Source organism: Spermophilus citellus (genome assembly GCF_964194105.1).
Source record: "Spermophilus citellus genome assembly, chromosome: 5".
NCBI lineage: Eukaryota > Metazoa > Chordata > Mammalia > Rodentia > Sciuridae > Spermophilus > Spermophilus citellus.
This window is the reverse complement of record NC_138186.1, coordinates 103,860,606-103,881,228: the sequence shown is the minus strand read 5'-3', so window position 1 is coordinate 103,881,228 and position 20,623 is coordinate 103,860,606.

Genomic DNA, 20,623 nt, shown 5'->3' with positions numbered 1-20,623 from the left:
GACTTTAGCAAAATATTATCCATTGAGTGACTTTAGCAAAATATTTAATTTAAAATTTTAAGTTCTTAATACATGCTACCAATTATCAAATGTACTTGTCTAATGATCCAGTTTTCCTGAGCAACGTAGCACACCCAAGGGACTGAAAATAAAAAATAGTATATATTTTAAAATAGGTCAATATATACATTCTTGGTAAGGATTATACTGTTCATTCAGCTAACTCTAAGATTTTCACAGTGAAAAAAAATTATGTAATCCATGCTACACATGCTATAGTATGAGCTATTAGCAAATTATGATTTTCAATCATTTTTTTTTGTGATGGCCCAAGGAATTTTTTGCTTTATACAGAGATTTTGACAGAACCCTATGTCCAAAAGTTTGAGGCTGAATTCCTTATTCCTTACTCTAGGATCAGGGCATAGGAAATACACAGATATCAATTAGTAACTTATTTTTAAAAATAACCACAGTAAGACTGTATGTGTTTATTATTTGACATGATTTTGTGACAATGTTTATATGATTTAATCTCTAAAAATACTGATTCTATTTTTTTAAAAAAATACCTGAGTAGCTAAATTAAGGAATACACATCCAATATGATTTTAGATTAACTTATCTCTCAAAGAATACTGGGTTTAGATTTCTACTCTCAAGACAGTTGTCTTTGCAAAGGTTTGGTATGTGTGCTCTCACAATGGATAGGGAAAGTGTTTCTTATTTCATTACAATGTAAAGGTTGCCCTCTAGTGGTTACATGGTATTTATAAACTCAAAAAAAAAAAAAATAATGAAAGATTTACTGCCTAAAATTGAAAAATGTTATATCTTTTATTTTGTTTCACTAGTAATATGTGCTAACATAAGTATTTTATAGATATATAAACAAAATACATCAATTCCCCTGAAATGTGAGTTAGAAAAGAATCTACTATTGAGGCCACTACAACTTTTCAAAACCAAACATTTTTGCATGAATATGGAATGCTTACTAAAGATTAAACTAAATTGGGGCTTGGGTAGAGGGTGTATTTTAGTGGAAGAGTGCTTGTATAGCAAGCCCAAGGTTCTGTATTTGAGATCCACTAATAATAATAATAATAATAATAGAAAGGAGGGGCAGCTTTTGGTTTCTGTTTTATTATCAACTGCTCTACTAATGTGATCATTGACAGTGAACAGTAAGTCATCCCTAGTAGTACATGCAATTTGCTGCTGGGTCAAATCAACAACAACAACAACAACAATATGTAAAATAATTGAGTATTTCACTATCCTGTTAGGCCCAAATCACCAGATTCATTTTTTAAAAGTTGCCTACATAAGAATGATTAAAAATGTCTGTATAAATATCTGGCTGAAAAATGTTTGTTTAAAAGATGAAATAAACAAAGGAAAATGCTTAATTTAATGCATTTGTTTTTTGGCACAGTGTCTTTCACTATGGAGAGAGTCAAATTCAAACCAGATATTTCTTTAAATAATTTCAAGAGACATTTGAGGAAAGGAGGTGTTATTTACTGATTAAATTACCTACTAATATTTAAAACATAAAACAGCAGTTAGAGGCTTCCATATACATTAAATATTTTGATTTGTATCCAGGTTTCCCACGTATTCCCACATGTTAATGATCTCAGCTTATTGTAAAACCAGTTCTCAAAGAATTTTTTTTTTGGCAAGAACTTCATATTTCTTTACATTGCTGAAATACACATAAAGTGAAAATGTAGGAAGGAATAGAATAATTATTTTCCTGACTCTGAATTTATGTTAGACTAATGATACCTGTTATTAAGCCCATATTTTCTCCAAGTTCATAATCACTCATAATATAAACATTTATAAATAAAGTTTCGATTTATATGCAGTTGTTTCTTTACAAGAATTTTAATCAGTGCACACACTTTGAAACCACCACCATTGATGCCCGGAAAGTTTCCTTCAGTCTCCCCAAATCCTTTGTACCTTTTCTCCATCTATTCTTCCCTATGTTCCTGCCAGGCAAACACTAATGCACAGCTTGTCATGATAGATTAATTTTTATTTTCATAGCCTCTGTTTTTATCTTAGTGAAATATTGAAGTGGTTTGTTCATTTATTAGATGTTAGTGTAATTTTTAAGAAACTTCCAAACATTCAATTAGCAGTTTTAGGGGTTCCATTCTTAGCAACTTGTGTTACTATTTTCATTTTAAGTTTTTTTAAAAGTTGTAGTTGAACACAGTGCCCTTATTTTATCTATCTATCTATCTATCTATCTATCTATCTATCTATCTATCTATCTATCTATCTATTTTTATGTGGTGCTGAGGATCGAACCCAGGGACGTGCAAGGCAAGCACTCTAGCGATGAGCCACAATCCTAGCCCTTCATTTTAAGTATTTTAAAGTGTGATTAGTAGTATATTGTCCCTTCATTTGCATTCCCCGATGATGTTGATTTCTTTTTTATGTGCTTCTTGGCTATTTTCTATGTTTACTTTCAAATATATATATATATATATATATATATATATATATATTTACAGCCAGGTGCTGTATGTTTTGGCCTACAATTGTTCGTAAGTTTCCTTTTTATTCTTTTAAAGTTCATAGAATCTATAGGGTTAATATCTGTTTTGCTTATGATAGTAGCAAATAATATCCCTTCTCTTTTCCCCGCTAGTTAGTAGCTTAGTATTTACCAATTTTCTTGACCTTGTCAAGGAATCAAGTATTGCGTTTGTTGAATTTAATTTACCACTTATTGTATTACTTTTTCCTGCATTTGTTCTAAATGTTATTCTCTTCACTATAATTTGAATGTATTTATAGATTTCTGTCTATTTCTCTTAGCAATACTATCATTTTTTATTTCCATAGCTGTGTTTTGAAGCTCTGTCACTACGAGCAAAATAGAAACTATAGGTTTCATTTATTTTTTTTAAAGAGAGAGACAGACAGACAGAGAGAGAATTTTTTTAAATATTTATTTTTTTAGTTTTTGGCAGATACAACATCTTTGTTTGTATGTGATGCTGAGGATCGAACCCGGGCCGCGCGCATGCCAGGTGAGTGCGCTGCCACTTGAGCCACAACCCCAGCCCTCACTGATTTTCTTTATTGTTTTTATAGTTTCTATTTCATTTATTTCCATTTTGGTTTTTAAAATTTTCTTTCTTTTTATTAGACTTAAAATACTCTTTTCTATTTTTTTAAGATGGAAATAGTTATTGATTTATTATCTTTCTTTTTGAATATCAGCTATTACAGTTACACAAAGCAATATGTTTGCTATATATCCCATACATTTGGTATAATATGTTCTTATTTTTATTCATGCCAAAGTATTTTTTATTGTTCTTATCATTTAGCATTGATCCAATTCTTATTTTAGAGTGCATTGTTTAGTTTTTACATACTGTTGGATTTCCCAAATTTACTTCCATTATTGATTTCTAATGTAATTCCATTATGTTTAGAAAGTATATTTTGCATGGTTTTACTCTTTAAATTTATTAAAGCTTATTTTTTAAGGATTAACACACATTTTATCTTGTAGAATGTTTTCTTTACATTTTAGATGAATATATATTATGCTATGGCTGAGAGTTGTTTTGTGCATGCTTTTTAGATTCAGTTGGTTTACAGTTTTGTTCAAGTCTTCCATTCCTTATAGATATTGTTCTTAGTTGTCTTTTCCATTATTGAAAGTGGCATGTTGATGTTTCTAATTCTTTCTTTTTAAGTGTTTATTTTTTCCTTCAATTATGTCATTTTTTGCATTATATATTTTGGGCTATATATATTTTGTGTATATGTTTATAATTGCTATGTCATCCTGATTAATTGATGCTTTTATCATTATAAAATGTTCTTTACCCCTAGTCAGGATTTATATCTTCTCATATATATTATTATTGTTCTTCTATGCCTCTTTTGGGTACTTTCTGTATTGTGTATTGTGTTTTTTTGTTTTGTTTTGTTTTTCTCTTTCTCATCCTTCAAATTTTAGCCTATTGGTGTCTTTGAATCTAGAACATGTTTCTTGTAGACAGCATATTATTAGATTATACATTTAAAATATCAATTCTGCTAATCTCTACTGTTCTGCTGAATTAAAAATAATAATATGGCAATTCTAGAAATCAGATTTGGCATTCTCCCATGATTTTTTTGTTCTTTTTGTCATTGTTATTCAGTAATTTATCTTCTTTTTATGCATGGTTATTGAAGTCTTTGCTTGATGGGCTCAGGGGTAGACTAATGCTTTAACAGAAATTTCCTTAAATTTGTAGAACAAACAAGTCTCATCTTCTTTTTAGGAAACTCTGAACGTGTGTTGAGGCTCGGCTTGCTGCTCACTTTAGGAACTATCCTTTACTTCCTGCTTGCTCAGTACCTAAAGATCAGCCAGAGGTGATTGATTAAGACTTTCTCAGCTCTTTCCAGGGTAGGTGGAGGACCCCAAGTATGTGTGTGGGCTTCTAGATTTGGTAAATATGTCTTGGCTTTTTAAAGTTGATGAACATCTCAGACCCCAAGTTTTCCTTTTGTTTTTGATTAGCCTCTTGTAACCTCAAGAGATGATGCTACTTCAGATGGCTGCTATGTTAAATAATTTCTTTTATTATTTTTGACAAATTTGATAATAGGGATTTTTAAACACAGGGAGAGCTCTGATTTTGGTCAAATAAAATACAACAGTCATTAATATGGTATTATGTAAAAATGTGGATGTGTAACCGATGTGATTCTGCAACTTGTATTTGGGGTAAAAAATGGGAGTTCATAACCCACTTGAATCAAATGTATGGAAGATGATATGTCATGAGCTTTGTAATGTTTTGAACAACCAATAAAAAAAAGACAAACCCTGAAATGGTGCATGCTGTAAGACATGTAAAATTGAGACAAATCTCTGGTGATAGGACTTTTAGGGAAGCTTAACTTATTCTGCCTCATCCAGTAGCTGATAAACTGTGAGTTTTAACAGATAATGCATTGAAAAGATATGATTTTAAGGATGTCTTGAAGCTGGAGATGTGGATAAGTCTAGAGAATGTTAAAATGCCACAAATTGCACTATTCTTACAGAGATTCAGCCTTATTTTCATTTCATTTCATACACTCCTCACATGATTGTAACATTTTCATATCTAGGGTTCAGGAAAAAAGTTAATTCTGACATTTTCTGCCAATATCCTTGTTGCTTTTATTGGGGATTGAATTTTCAGAAAATCTTCTATGCTATTCTGAAAGTCAAACCTCTTCAAATTTTAAAAGAACCATTAGTTAGTTTTTATTTGGCATTGCTCTGAACCCATAAATTAATGATAGAATTTAAATGTTTTCTCTTTCAATTTAAGAATATAATTATGCTTTATTGTTTAGTGTCTATGTATTAAAATTCTCATCTAAATTTTTCCATGTACTACTTTACTGTAATCCAACTGGTTTATGTTGATCTGAGGAAAAGCTATGATATTAATACTTTTACACAGCCACTGTACTGAACATTCTTGTTGACTTTACTAGCTTTCAATTTACTCTCTGAGTGGCTAGTGGGAGTCATAATTTTTACATGCAATATGATACTTCATGTTTGCTCTATACATATTTTCTCATTAATTAAGTCCATGATTGAAGTAGATTTCTTTAAAGATTATTATAACTTCAACTCTGAAATGCTTGCTGATGATACCAAGGGCTTAACATCCACTTTCTGTGGTAAGTACAGGTCCAAATTTTATGATGAGGGTAGAAGACATCTTGATCAATAAAACATATAGTTCTAGTGAAGCTTGGTGAAAACTTGCAGCACCCAAGGGAATGTAGGATGTACTCCTTATATTTATCCATTTTCTTTTATTAGAGCAGGAGATGACTGGGAGGTAACTGATTCAGGCACAAAATTATAGGCATTACCAAAAAAACCCAGTAACCAAGATAAATAATAATTAAATTATTTAAAAGTAAAAATCACTGTGATAACATCTAAATTTTAAATACTCTGATTTGATTATTATAGTATGCATGTATTGCAACAATACATTATACTACATAAATGTATCCAACTATTGTATGCCAATTAAATAAATCAAATTAAAAATGAATAAATTCTCAATGATAAGCCATATTGGAGTTTGAGAGGAAAGAAAAAGTTAGTAACTACACATATCACCTCACACCATTGTCCCACTTCTAAAATAACAGTTATAATTTGAAGTGTTTAATTTCATTTGATTTTTAATTAGAAGAAATCCACTATCATGAATATGTGGTTATTTTTTATTTTTTAATAAATAAATGACAGTGGAATGCATTATAATTCTTATTACACATATACAGCACGATTTTTCATATCTCTGGTTGTATATAAAGTATGTTGATACCAATTTGTGTCTTCATACATGCACTTTGGATAATGATGTCCATCACATTCCACCATCCTTGCTAACCCCCTGCCCCCTCCCTTTCCCTCCCACCCCTCTGCCTTATCTAGAGGTCCTTTAATCCTCCTATGCTCCCCCTCTCTACCGCACTATGCATCAGCCTCCTTATATCAGAAAAAACATTCTGCATTTGTTTTTTAGTGATTAGCTAACTTCATTTAGCATTATCTTCTCCACAGTCATTCATTTGCCTGCATGTGCCATGATTTTATTCACTTTTATTGCTGAGTAAAATTCCATTGTGTATATATGCCACATTTTTTAATCGATTCATCTACTGAAGGGCATCTAGGTTAGTTCCACAGTTTAGCTACTATGCATTGTGCTGCTATAAACATTGATGTGGCTGTGTCCCTGTTGTATTCTGATTTTAAGTCCTTTGAGTATAGACTGAGGAGAGGGATAGCTGGGTCAAATGGTGGTTCCATTCCCAGATTTCCAAGAAATCTTCATACTGCTTTCCATATTGGCTGCACCAATTTGCAGTCCCAAGTATGGTCCTTTGTACCAAAAAATAACCTTGTATACAGCAGCCTCTTCTTATCTGCTATTTCAATTTCAATTGTTTTAGTTATCTAAGGTGAATTGCAACCCAAATATATAAAATGGTCAATTGAAAAAATAAATAATTCATAAGTTTTAGATGGTATAATATTTTGAGGAGCCGAATAAAATCTCATATTGTTCCTGTTCTAGTCTGCTTTGTCCTGAAGCGAATCACCACTTTTTCCAGTGTAGTATTTATTCTGTGTTTTCCACCCATCTATTAGTCAGTAGTTGGTTAAGTACAGTACAATAAAGTATTATGAGAGACAGGGAGACAAAGGAAAAATATAGAGATATAGGAAAAACAGAGATAAATGAAAAATATATAGAGATATCACATTCATATAGTTCTCATTACAAGATATTGTTATAATTGTTTCATTTTATTATTAGCTATTATTATTTCCTATTTTGTTTAATTTGTAATGGTTTCAGGCACCTACAGGGGATTTTTGCATACATCCCCCACAGATAAAGGGAGGCTATTGTAGTGTTTTTCTAAGTTATAATTTAACTTCCAGAGAAATAGAGTACCCAAGCACTTGGTATACAATGGAAACTATTTATGACTTAGAAACACAGTTGTATCAGTGCTTCCTGGGTACAGTTGTCTGAAATCAAGAGTGTTGTCTTATTTCATTATAGGTAGTCATAGGAGATTAAACAGACTACATAGAACAGGTACCTGTAATTAAAGACAACACATAAAAGCTCTGAATAATACTTTTGTATTTTTAATTTTTTAATTCAACAGGGATGTAACTGAGCTCCTATGGTTCAAGCACTTTGTTTCAGTATTGAGCAGCCAGTATTGGGGTACATATGCAAAATATTTGCTCTCATTCTTCTCTGGAAGAAGAAGGTGTATGAAACATAAGTGAGATATCTAAATTATTAAAAGTACTAATTGCTAAGCAGAAAATATAAACTCAGAATGCTGTATATGATAGAGAGTTTATTTCAAATAACATCAGAAGGTCTTACTGAAAAGTGGCATTTGTGTAAAATTCCAAAGAAAGTAAGGGTGTACAATATTTGTATTTTGTGTAATATCATACAACAGGTAACATAGTTATTGTATACTTCTGAGAAAGACTCATCCTTGGCAAGTTCAAGAAGTATCATAGAAGCCTGTGAAGCTAGACCAGAGTGAACTAGATAGAGAGGCTAAACAATGGTCCATCAAAGGTGCCTGTGTCCCAGTCATTAGAAGCCATGAATGTTACCTTAAGGAAACTAACAGACTTTTGAAATATGTTTACAAATGTAGTGATGGTGGAATTATCTTAGATTACCTGTGTGAGCCCAATGTAACCACAAGGTTGTTATTAAAAAAAGACAGTAGATCTGAGACAATAGTGGGATAGGTATGTAATGATGGAAGCAAATAGTTAACATGATACAAGTGTGTGTGCATAAGTCAAGGTACAGAGTCACCCTGGAGAAGCTGAAAAGGCAAGCAAATGAATGGATCCTTACCCCAGGATCCATAAGAAGAGCAGCCCTACTGATATCTTGAGGATAGTTGTTTGACCCTCAGTCCTGTCAGAGAATAAATTTGTGTTGTGTCGAGTGATTGAGTTTGTAATAATTTGTTCCAGGACTAATAGAACAATAATAAAGGTATATTTGCTTAATATTCAGGCGGCTAATCTGTTGGTAAATGTAAATTTTGGCATATAGACATATTATTAGATGAGATAAGCAAGAGTGGGAACAGAAATTGACACCCAAGGAATGAGTCCTGGAGTATGCTTACACTAGATATTGAGGATATCACAAGATCTACAAAAAAGAAGGAAAAAAAAAACATTCTCTAAGGGCAAGAGAAAACCAAACTATTGTAGTGTCCTAAAGATTAAGGAAGTCATTTGAACTATTAATGAGAGAGTTTTGAAGGATGATGAGATGAAAACCTCAAAAAGTGAGTCTATGAGAAAATGACAAAAGAGGAGTTGGAGTTTATGAGTCTTCAGAGAATTCTTCTTGGATTTTGTTTTGATGGGAAAGAGAGAAATTGGGCTGTCCTGCTCAAGACGTAATAGGCTTATTAATGATGAGAGCAATATCAGCATACGTTTATGCTGATAAAAATCAACAAATATAAAGGAAAAGACTGAGCATCAGGAAATGAGGAGAGCATTGCTGGAAGAGTTATTTATGAGTAGTCAAGAGGTCACAGAAGCTATATTAGAAGTAAAGAAACAGACTTGGCCAGAAGAGTATTCAGCTCATCAACAGAAAAGGAGAAGGGAGCATACATGGGCACAGATGTAGAAAGTAGGAAGGTATAGTATTAAAAATCTACAAATGTTTCTCTCTCTCTCTCTCTCTCTCTCTCTCTCTCTCTCTCAGAAATAAGGTCAACAGAGGACAATGAGGATGGGGAATAGAAACTGAGAGAGGACATTTGTCTTTCTTTTTTCTTTTTAAATATGACTCCCTCCATGTGGGGTTTTCCAGATCTTTTCTATCCTTAAAAACTCTCTTATAAATATTATATTTAGTTGAAAAATTTTTAAATTTAGGATTTTCGAACCAACTCTACTGGAGAGCATAATTTCATACTTGAGTTTGGGTCTATTTCTTCCATTTCTGTTTTTTTTTTTTTTCATCTTTCATCTCCCTGTCCCCACTTCATTATTTTTTTTCTGTTTTCCTTCCTTTCTGTTTACACTCCATCATATTTATTCGTTGTGATTTTACCAATATAAATGTTTTATTTTGTTTTTAAATATCTATGAGGCTAAATAGCCATTATTATAATTTTGTGATTATGTGAATTGTTTGAAATGAATTTTTTTTTTGCATTGGACAAATTGTGAAAGTTAAATAAGAAGAAAAAAAGACTTTATAGAATATTTGTATAATACATGTACATAAAATGGAAGCAAATACTGCCATGGAAAATATCACATATATTTTTATAGAGAATTAATAAATCTGGTTCTGTAAAAAAACAATCCTTCTAAGTTCCATTTGGTATAATGAAAATTCTCCACTGGTGCCTAAAATTTACTTGAGTTAAATTTGTTTCATTACTAATTATCAGGAGAGAAATGTAATATACATTAATTAAAAATAACTCATGCAAAGGAGATGAGATTCTCCTGATTCTATTTTCAGAGGCTTCTTAAAGGATTATTTAAACAGATTTTGAGCAATCAAATTACAGGAAAAGAAAGTAATGTAATTAAAATGTTTTTTAAATTATGAGTTTGTTATAAATTTTGCCTTACTAGAATGTCAATAGATAGAAAATTACTTCTAATTTTGCAATTCTAAGGCTACTTTAATCTACATTGATACTAATTAATAGTACAGAGTTCATAGATCTTTTCATATTTATGCTATTCAAAAATAACAATTTTAATACCAAAGACTATATTAATTTGATGAATATTAAAGTAGTCATTAAATTTTCGAAGCACGTCTTCTTTTCAAAGTACATCTTCAAATGTTGTCTATTGAAGAACATTTTAAAGACTCGGATATTATTTAAAATGCATTATTAGGATAAAATGTAACTGGTTCCAAATTTATTTTTTCAAATATATATCAACTAGGAAGAAATTAAAGTTTATAAACCAGATATCCATAGACTCAAATGTCATGAATTAAGAATACTTGTTCAATTGTGATGTAATTTGGCTCTTATTTTAAATAACGAGGAGCAATTACTCTATATAAACAGTATCTGTGAGTTTGTGTGCCTTACTTAACTTCAATCTATGACCAAGTATTTGGCTGGCATTTGCACTACCTGAATCAGGAATGTATACTTCAGAGTGCTTAAGCACTTTAATATTGTCATTGAAAATTATATGAGGGGCATATATTATGTTAATGATTTTTACAATATTCTTTTATTGACAAAATGAGTGATGTTAAGATATATGATTTGAATGCAAGATTTTACAAGTTCTCACACTCAAATGGATAACATATGAAACTGGCAAGTCTAACATCCTATAAATAGAAAGTCCCATATTAGATTTAAAGATCTCTTTAGTCTCAGGCTCCTGACAATCTGGAAGATGCTGACAAACAATCTGAATATACAGTTTTGGTCTATCCCACCATGAGAATATCTTTAACTCTACTTCAAATTAACAATTCCCTTTCAAGGTGCTCCCAGGAATGTGGTAGGACAGTTAGTGAGACATTTATTAAACTTTTGTGAATAGATAGCTTGGCTGTTTTGTTTCTAGTCAATATTTGCATCTTCAGGATTTAGAATAGTTATTATAAAATACTAGTTGTCACTGAGATTGTGGGAAAGAGAATATATAGCTCCAATCTACCACTAACTATCAGATGCTATAGATATTCACTCAAAGTCCCTAATAATGGCTAAATAGCCAAATTTGGATGGGTCCATTTACCACAATCAATGAAAAGAGAATCTTAAGGGTGCTATACAAATCACTAAAATTTTGGAGGCACAGACAGATTTTGAAAAATATCTTCTCTAACCAAAGAAAAAAATCTTGAAAAAAAGAAAAACAGTCTCATGATCATGAATCTTAATTGTGCTTTGATGAGAAAAGAGATAAACTAAAAAGAAGGATGGAATATATTTAAAAGTTACTGAAGAATTTCCATTGAAAATGTTTTCACTGAGCTAGAACTCAACCCAGGGGTGATAGAGCAAATTATGTTTTCCACAGTCTCAATGTTCCAACTATAAGTATAGAAATTTTTTAATGCGAACTGTCCAAAATCATACATGTGGAAAGGCCATGATCCTAGAAAGTTATTTTTCAAAGGAGGCACTGATCTTTGTTTGTTCTTTTATTCCTAAAGTCAAATAGGTCCTTGTGCAACTAAGCAATTTTATTACACTTCACAATCCATTCTTCCATATGACTAGTTCATCCTTATTTCTCTACTGTACTTCAAAATCCACTCCTATGCTTAGTCACTTAAAAAACAGATGCACCTGGAAAAGAATTTCCAAAGGCTTCCAGATCACATCCATGATATGTCCTGCATCTGCCAAAAGATTCTTTGTCTTTTCTACAATTATTCTGGGTGAATTCTTAGATTCTAGGACAAAATTATAACTTCTACTTGTGCACTGGAATTCATCCTATTTTTATCTACTTAAACTAATCATTTCAGCAATTTTTTTCTCTTTTTTAGAAATCATATTTACTTCCAGTCTACTAAGTTTTTACATCTATTTTATTTTTTTATTCTTTATATTTTTATTAGTGTATTATAATAATATGTAAAAGTGTGGTTCATTGTGATATATTCATATAATTTATTCATATAATATATTCATATATTTATATAGTTTCATACATCTTATTTCCTTGTACTTTCTTTTTACTTGCTTCCTCCATCCCTCAATCCTTTCATCAACTCTACTGGTCTCCCATCTCATTTCATTATATGTGTGTGTGTGTGTGTGTGTGTATACTGGTGAATTATGATTTTACATACTAAACTTGGAATTCATTATGATATATTTATTAATACATTGAGCTTAATTATGGCAACTTTATTTCTTAGTTATTCCATTTCCCTTCTTTCCTTCCTCCTTTTCAATTCCCTACCTCTTCTGATCTCCATTCTATTTTCGTGAAATCATTCATTTTTTTTTTCTCTCTAGCTTCTGCTGATGAGATGAAACATTCAATGCTTGACTCTGAGTCTGGCTTATGTCACTTAGCTTGATATTCTTCAGTTCCATCCTTTTATAAGCAAATGATATAATTTCATTCTTCTTTATGGCTGAGTATAATTCCATTGTGTGTGTATATGTATACATTTTCTTTATCTATACATCTGTTGATGAACACCTAGTTTGGTCCCAGAACTTGGCCATTATGAATGGCACAACTGTAAATATTGGAAAGGATTCATCACTATAGTAGATTAATTTCAGTTATTTTGGGTAAATACAATGAATGGATATGGTGGTTCCCTTTCTACTCTTTTGAGGAATCTTCATACTGCTTTTCAAAGTGGTTGTATTAATTTTTATTTGCACAAGTGCTCCCTTTTTCCTCCATATCCTTGCCAGAATTTATCATTATTTGTGTTCCTGATAGTTGACATTCTAATTGAAGTGAGATGAAATCTCAGTATAGGTCTGATTTACATTATTTGTCTGATTGCTAAGGATACAGAACATTTTTTTTCTTTTATTTGCTGGGTATTTGTATTTATTCTGAAAAATATTGATTTAGTTCATAAGCCCATTTTTTTAAATAAATTATTTGTTTTTTTTCCTTTGGTTAAGTATTTTGAATTTCTTTCATATTTGGGGTATTAATTCTCAGTAGTTTTTTTTCCAGTTGGAAAAAGTCCCTTACTTTTTTTTATTAAATGCAATATTAAAATCTCTGTCTTCAAATCATTGCAACTATGAGTTATATTCGATATAAATGTTTCTCCATCTTGGAGTACATCTTTTTGCCTAGCCTGTAGAAAACCAAATTCATTTTCTTTTTCTTTACATCATAGTTCTCTAGTTTCATAAACCATTAAATAGACATCTTAAGTTTAACAAACCAAACAAAGGAAAAACAGCAGATCAGAAGAACGCAAATATGATACCAACTTTCTGAGAATGAATTAGAACAGCAGTTCTATAATAGCAAACGAAGGTTGTGATAAAATCCCAGTAGGAAACTCAGAAAACTAACAACCAGTTTAAAACCAAATCATCAGTTCTTGGAAAGAATTAATAAAGACAACAGGTGGTGTCTAAGTCAGGTGAATAGAGTCTCAGTGAGAGAGGAAAAGCTCCCACCCAGTGAGCTGAAAGAAATTTCCCCACCTGCTTAAGAAAAAGAGATGTTTAAGAAAAGGAGATGCCACTCTGCAACAAATTCTCAGTCTGTACAGAAAACAAGCACAAAAATGGCATGCTGAACCAACCCAGGAGAAAATCCTGACTCTCCTCAGCAGAGACAGTGGAAGCAGATAGGCTGCAACACCATAAGTAGACTCTTTCTTTAGACTTTCATAATGGCAGATAAGGAATTGTGAAGTTTACATTTGGATCTATATTTTTCCTTTGTTTTTCTTCTTTCTCTTGTTCCTGGTATAGCATTTTTAATACATAAGATGAAACAGTCACATAGGTTCTAATTTTCCCTAGATTGACGGGTGCTCATGCCATGAGTCATCTGGGCATAGGAGTAAGACTAGAACACAGACTGGGAAGGAAACTCAGGGTTATTTGTGGCAGCCACAGCTGCTGGTATTTCAGAGACACTTTCACTGATAGTCTGATACCTATGAGAAGAAACATAGCCAAGTCATGACCCATCATGTGGTTTGAGGATAGATTGACTCATCCATCACACTTTGCTCCAGCACAGAGCTTCATTACCACTCATTTCAAGGGGTACTACAAAAGACAGAATGATCTACAAGTGAAGTGCATGAGAATCCTGTAAAGTAATGCTTTCATACTTAAGTTCCATCCTTTGGAAACAATAATACAGTCATTCTGAGAGAGAAGTCTTCTTTGAAGAAAACAAACACTCCAAAATCAGAGAAGGCTAAGCAAAGGGGATAGGTGGAACTCCTCATACATTCTCCCCTAACAAGTGTGATCAGTTTGGAAAGAGCTGAGAACAAATGAAGAGTATATTTGTATCACACAAATTTCACACAACCTGGGGAATTCCAAAGTGAACTGTAAGAAAGGTTCCTGTTTAAAAAAAAAAATATATATATATATATATATACATATATAAAATTTTTATATTATATTATATATATATATATATATATATATATATATATATATATATATATATAATCTGAGCAAGAGGAAAGCTGAATCATGTATGATCACAAATTGCATTAATGGATTCCTATTAACTGAATGTTAGTGTCTCTTCACATTTTGTGTTTTTTCGACTATTTATCTAATGAATTTTTGTCAATTAATTGGTTCTTTCTTGATACCACCTCTTCTTTTCCAACTCCATTTTCTTCCCCTTATCTTTATTCTTTTTACCCGCCTCATTTCAACTTCTGCTTCTCTTCCTTGCCACACCCTTTTTCTTTCTTTTCCATTTTATTTACTCAATTTCCTTTTTTAATCCTGTATTCAAATTCAATTTAGTACATTATCAATAAAGTTTTTTTCTTCCTTTTCAGCATATTCTACATTGTTTCTTATCTATATTTATTTTGTGTCAATAGACCAGTAAACATCATTAGTGAAAACTTCTACGGCATGTTGACATACTGTTTTTCTTGAATTACTACAAACACTAGCCATTACTTTCTCTTTTTAAAATAAAATAATATAAGTGATTAAAATCAATATTTTGATTATGGTGAATAGATGTGTTAAAGCATAGATATGCTTCCAGTCAAGGGCTTTTTATAACGTGATAAATATATGCTTAAGTACCCCCATATAAAAGAGGAAGAGGAATCTAATTCAAGAAATGCACAAATATGGAAATTCCAAAGACAGGAGGAAACAAGTCAAGAAGATGTCTCCAAAAATTTGTAACCCCCTATAACTGAAACCACACTTATTTATGAGGATGAAATCCTGGAGAATTAATTTAAATGTTGATTATTAAAATGATCAAAGAATGAAAAATATCAATGAATCTAAGTGATGAATTAAGAGAAACTACAAATGTAAAAGAGCATTTCAATAAAGAGTTTGAGACTTAAAAACACCCAAGAAAACTTGGAAGTGAAAGACTCAAAATAAATAAATAAATAAAAAATTAATTTGAAAGTCATACCAATAGATTAGATCACTTGGAAGACTGAATTTAAGGAATTTAAGACAGGGTATATGAATTTGAACACTCAGCAAGCAATAAAGGAAAAAATTGGAACCATAATCAGAATATAAGAACTCTGCATCATCATAAAATCATGAAACTTAAAAATCATTGGAATGAAGAGGAATTGTGATATAGGATAATGGCATTTCCAGAGAAATGGTAGCAAACAATTTATCAAACTTTGGGAATGAGATAGATAGCCAAATATAGGAGGCATTTAGAACCCCAAGTAGACAAGATAAAAAGAAAATCTCTTAATAACACATTACAGTTATAACAAGAACAAGAATAGAATTTCAAATCCTCAAGATAAAAATACAAGATCACATTTAGACATAAGACAGTAAGAATAATTTCTAGTTGCTCAAAAGCAGCTCTAAAATCCAGAACTTGGATATAATGTTTTCCAAGCCCTGCACAAAATTTAAAAAATAAAAAAGGTGCAAACCAAGAATGTTATATCTAGCAAAGCCAACTTTCAGAATCAAAAAGGAAATAACAACTTTCAAGATATGCATAAACTAAAAAATGTTTGATTATTAAGCCAGCACTATAGAAAATACTTAAAGATATACCACATACAGAAGTTAAAAACAAACAGAACTCATAAAAGAATTAACCTCATTAGAAGAATTGTTAAGCAAATGAGAACTAAGACTAGATTAAACATTCAAAATAAATCGAAATGGCAAGAAATAATAAACATCTCTCTATCATACCACTGAATACAAATGGTCTCAACTCTAATCAAGAGAAACTCTGTGAGATTGAATTAAATAAGAAAACCAAAATATATGTTGTCTTCATGAAGCACAAAACTCAGGCAAAAACATACATTGACTGAGGTTGAAAAGATGAAAAATTATATTTCCTGGAAATGTACTCTGAAAGCAAATAGGAAAAGCTACTCTTCTATAGAGCAAGCAGAATAATAGTGAAAATTAATCATAGGAACAAAGAAAGTCACTTTATTGAAAGAGAATAACCCAATAAGAAGACCTAATGATAATAAATATTTATGCTTCACATACTGGTTCACTTAATTACATGAAAGAAACACTACATGACATAAAGACAGAGATCGGACACAATACTGCTTGATTTCAATACACATTTCTCACCAAAAGGTAGCTCATTCAGACCTAAAATCAGAAAAATATTCTTAAGACATAAAAAAATACCATAAATAAAATTGACTTAACAGGCTTGCATAGAATATTTCATTCAAAAATAACCCAATGTACTTCATTTCCAGCTTTTCATGGAACTTTAACCAAATAGATCACATTCAAAACATAGAGCAAGTTTTAGAATGTGTAATAATAATAATAATAATAATAATAATAATAATAATAATAATAACAGACTGCATCTTAAGAGGTCATAATAAAATGAAATTAGAAAATAATAGCAAGAAGAATTATATACACTACATAAAATATGAGAATTAAATAACACACTTTTGAAAAATGAATATATACCATAGAAGAAATTCAAGAAGAGATTTTTAAATTTTTAGAATCAAGAGATAATAGAGAGGGGCTTGGGTTGTGGCTCAGCGGTAGAGTGCACACCTCACCCGTGCAGGGACCTGGGTTCAATCCTCAGCACCACATAAAAATAAATAAATAAAATAAAGGTATTGTATCCAATTACAGCTAAAAACTAAATATTAAAAAAAGAGAAAATACAGATAATAATATACTAGAATCTCAGGGACATTCTGAAATAGGTTCTAAAATAAAAGCTACATAAAAAGAAAATCACAACCTGCCAAAATTGATTCCAGAGAATATAGAAAACATAAATAGATTAGTAGCAAGCAATAATTTTGAAGCAGTAATATAAAACCTTCCAAGAGAGAAAAGTGTAGGGCCAGATATATTCTCAGCTGAACTCTATCAGATCTTCAAAGAGAAAATAATGTTAATGTTCCTCAAAGTATTACATAATATGAGAGAGGACACACCCAAAGTCATTCTGTAAGCCATTATCAACCTGACACCAAAACAAAATAAGGATATGTCATGGCAAAAAAAAAAAAACAGTATCACTTATGAACAAAGATATAAAATCCTCAATAAAATATTAGCACTGCATTCAAAAGCACATTAAAAAGATAGATCAATAATGATCAAGTTGGTTTCATTCCAGGGATGCAAGTTTGCTTCTCCATAAACAAATTAATAAACAAAACTCATCAGAAAAATACTTAAGGATAAAATTTCATGATCATCTCAATATACCCAGAAAAAGGCTTTGACAAAATATGACATGTATTTATTTTAAAAACACTGAGGAAATTAAGGATAGAAGAAACTTACCTCAACATTAGAAAGGCTACATACAATGAACTCAAAGACTCCTTCAAACTAAATAGGGAACCATTAAAACATTTCCTTCAAAAATCAGGAAGAAAGCACCAATTCTATTAATATAGTATTTGCGATTTTAGCTAGAACAGTTAGCTAAGGGAATGAAATAAAAAAGATACAAATAGGGAAATAAAGTTAAATTATCTGGGTACAAATGATTGATCCTATACTTAGAAGCCCCCAAATCTCCACCAGAAGACTTTTACAGCAGATGAACAAATTTACTGAAGTGACAGGATACACTATCAGCATAACTGAAACTTCTTCAGACATAAAAAATACCATAAATAAAATTTACTTAACAGACTTGTATAGAATATTTCATTCAAAAATAGCCCAACATACTTCATTTTCAGTTTTTACAAACACAAATAATTAATTCCTGAAAAAATTAGGAAAACAATTTAATTCCTAATAGCAAAAAAAAAAAAAAATAGCTAGGAATAAATCTAACCAAAGAAGTGATAAAAATCTACAATGAAAATTATATAACAGTAAGAAAGAAACTCTAGGACACATTAAGAGGTGAAAAGACCTCCTATGTTTTGGATAGCATTATTAATATTGTTAAAATGGCCATATAAACTTCATCTACAGATTCCAAATCCCAAATGCACAGAACTAGGAAAAAGCAGCCTTAAAATTCTTACGGACTGAGGCTGGGGATGTGGCTCAAGTGATAGTGCGCTCGCCTGGCATGCGCAGAGCGCTGGGTTGGATCCTCAGCACCACATAAAAATAAAATAAGGATGTTGTGTCCAACGAAAACTAAAAGATAGATATTAAAAAAATTCTCTCTCTCTCTCTCTAAAAAATTCATATGGAAAAATAAAAGATCCAGAATTAATAATTAATAATATAATAATATCTAAGTTATGAAACCAGCCTAGATGTCTGTCAACAGATGTTTTATATGTTTATTGAGCCATAAAAAGAACAAAATTATGTAATTTGCTGATAAATAGATGGAACTGGAAAATATCATGCTAAGTGAAATATGCCTGGTCCAGAAAATTAAGGGCCATATGTTTTACCTCATATGTAAAACCTAGAGAGAGAAAAGGGAAATAAAGGAATTTATGAAAACAGAAGGCATGACAATAGAGAATGCAGATGAGGTGAAATGATAGGTGAAGGACAAGGGACATACTGTGGAATGAAATACATCCAATAATGATATGCATTTGTAGGATATATCTTAATAAAGCCTGCTATTAGGTATAATTATAATGCACCAATGAAAAATATAATTAATCCAAAACAGATGAGAACTCCTGTATTTCACTTCTTAAAGTGCTCCTTCTACAGTCTTTTCCATCTAAATTTTGGCAACATTATTCCTTCAAATACTCAGCCAAACCTTAACACTGTCCTTAATTCCTTTCTCTTTCTCATATAATATATTTAATCTATGTGAAAATTCTGCTGGAAATACTTCAAATTATACGTAGAACGTGACCATAGTTTTCATATTATCTTCCTAGAATATGACATCAATTTCTCTTTCCTACTTACTGTACACAGTTCCTAATTTCCATACCTTCTCAGGTGAATTGTTTGTGCATTTTATTTTCACTGTACTAGTCAGCAATACATATTCACAGACTTTGTAATTATAATATTAAGAGCTAAAATCTTTTTAATGATCAATAAGATACTCCATGATTTTCCCACCCATTTCCTCTCAGCCTACATCTCCTACTGTTCTTCTAGTGACTCACTCAGCCTAGCCATTACAGCCACCTGGTAACACCAGGCATATGACAGGGATTCTTCAATTGTTGATCATTCCATCTAGAAATCTCTTTTTCCTGTTTACATGCATCGCTTATTCCCTTGCAACTTTCAAGTTTTGTACAAAATCAACATTTCTGTAAAATCCTCTTTGGCCACTTTTTAAATTTGCAAATTCAATCTTAGCTTCCAGATCTATCTAGCCCCCATGTCTTCCATTTTTTGTTCATTTTTATCTCTATCACTTCATGTCTTCTGGCATAACTAAATATTTTTCTTATTCATTATATCAGAGCCTCCAATTCAGAAATTTGAGATTTATAAGAACTTCCTTCACTCCCTCCCTCCTTCCTTCCTTCTTCTTTCCTTTCCTTCCTTCTTTCCATCCTTCTCTTTTTTCCTTTTTCCTGATTTTCAATTTTTTATTATTATTTTTATATATAATTTAATAATCACATATTTCATTTGTACCTTGCTTGATCTAGACATCAAGTCAAAGTCGGTCAGCAGTGATGTTGCCTGGAGTTTTATAGGGAGAATACAATGATAAGTTCTGTTTTTTTGATACCAGGGATTGAACTCAAGGGCACTTAGCACTCTGATCCACATTCCTAGTCCTTCTTTTTTTTTAATAAAAATATTATTTTAGAGAGAGAATCTCACCAAGTTGCTTAGGTCTTTGCTAAATTGTTGAAGCTGACTTTGAATTCATGATCCTCCTGCCTCAGGCTCTGGAGCCTCT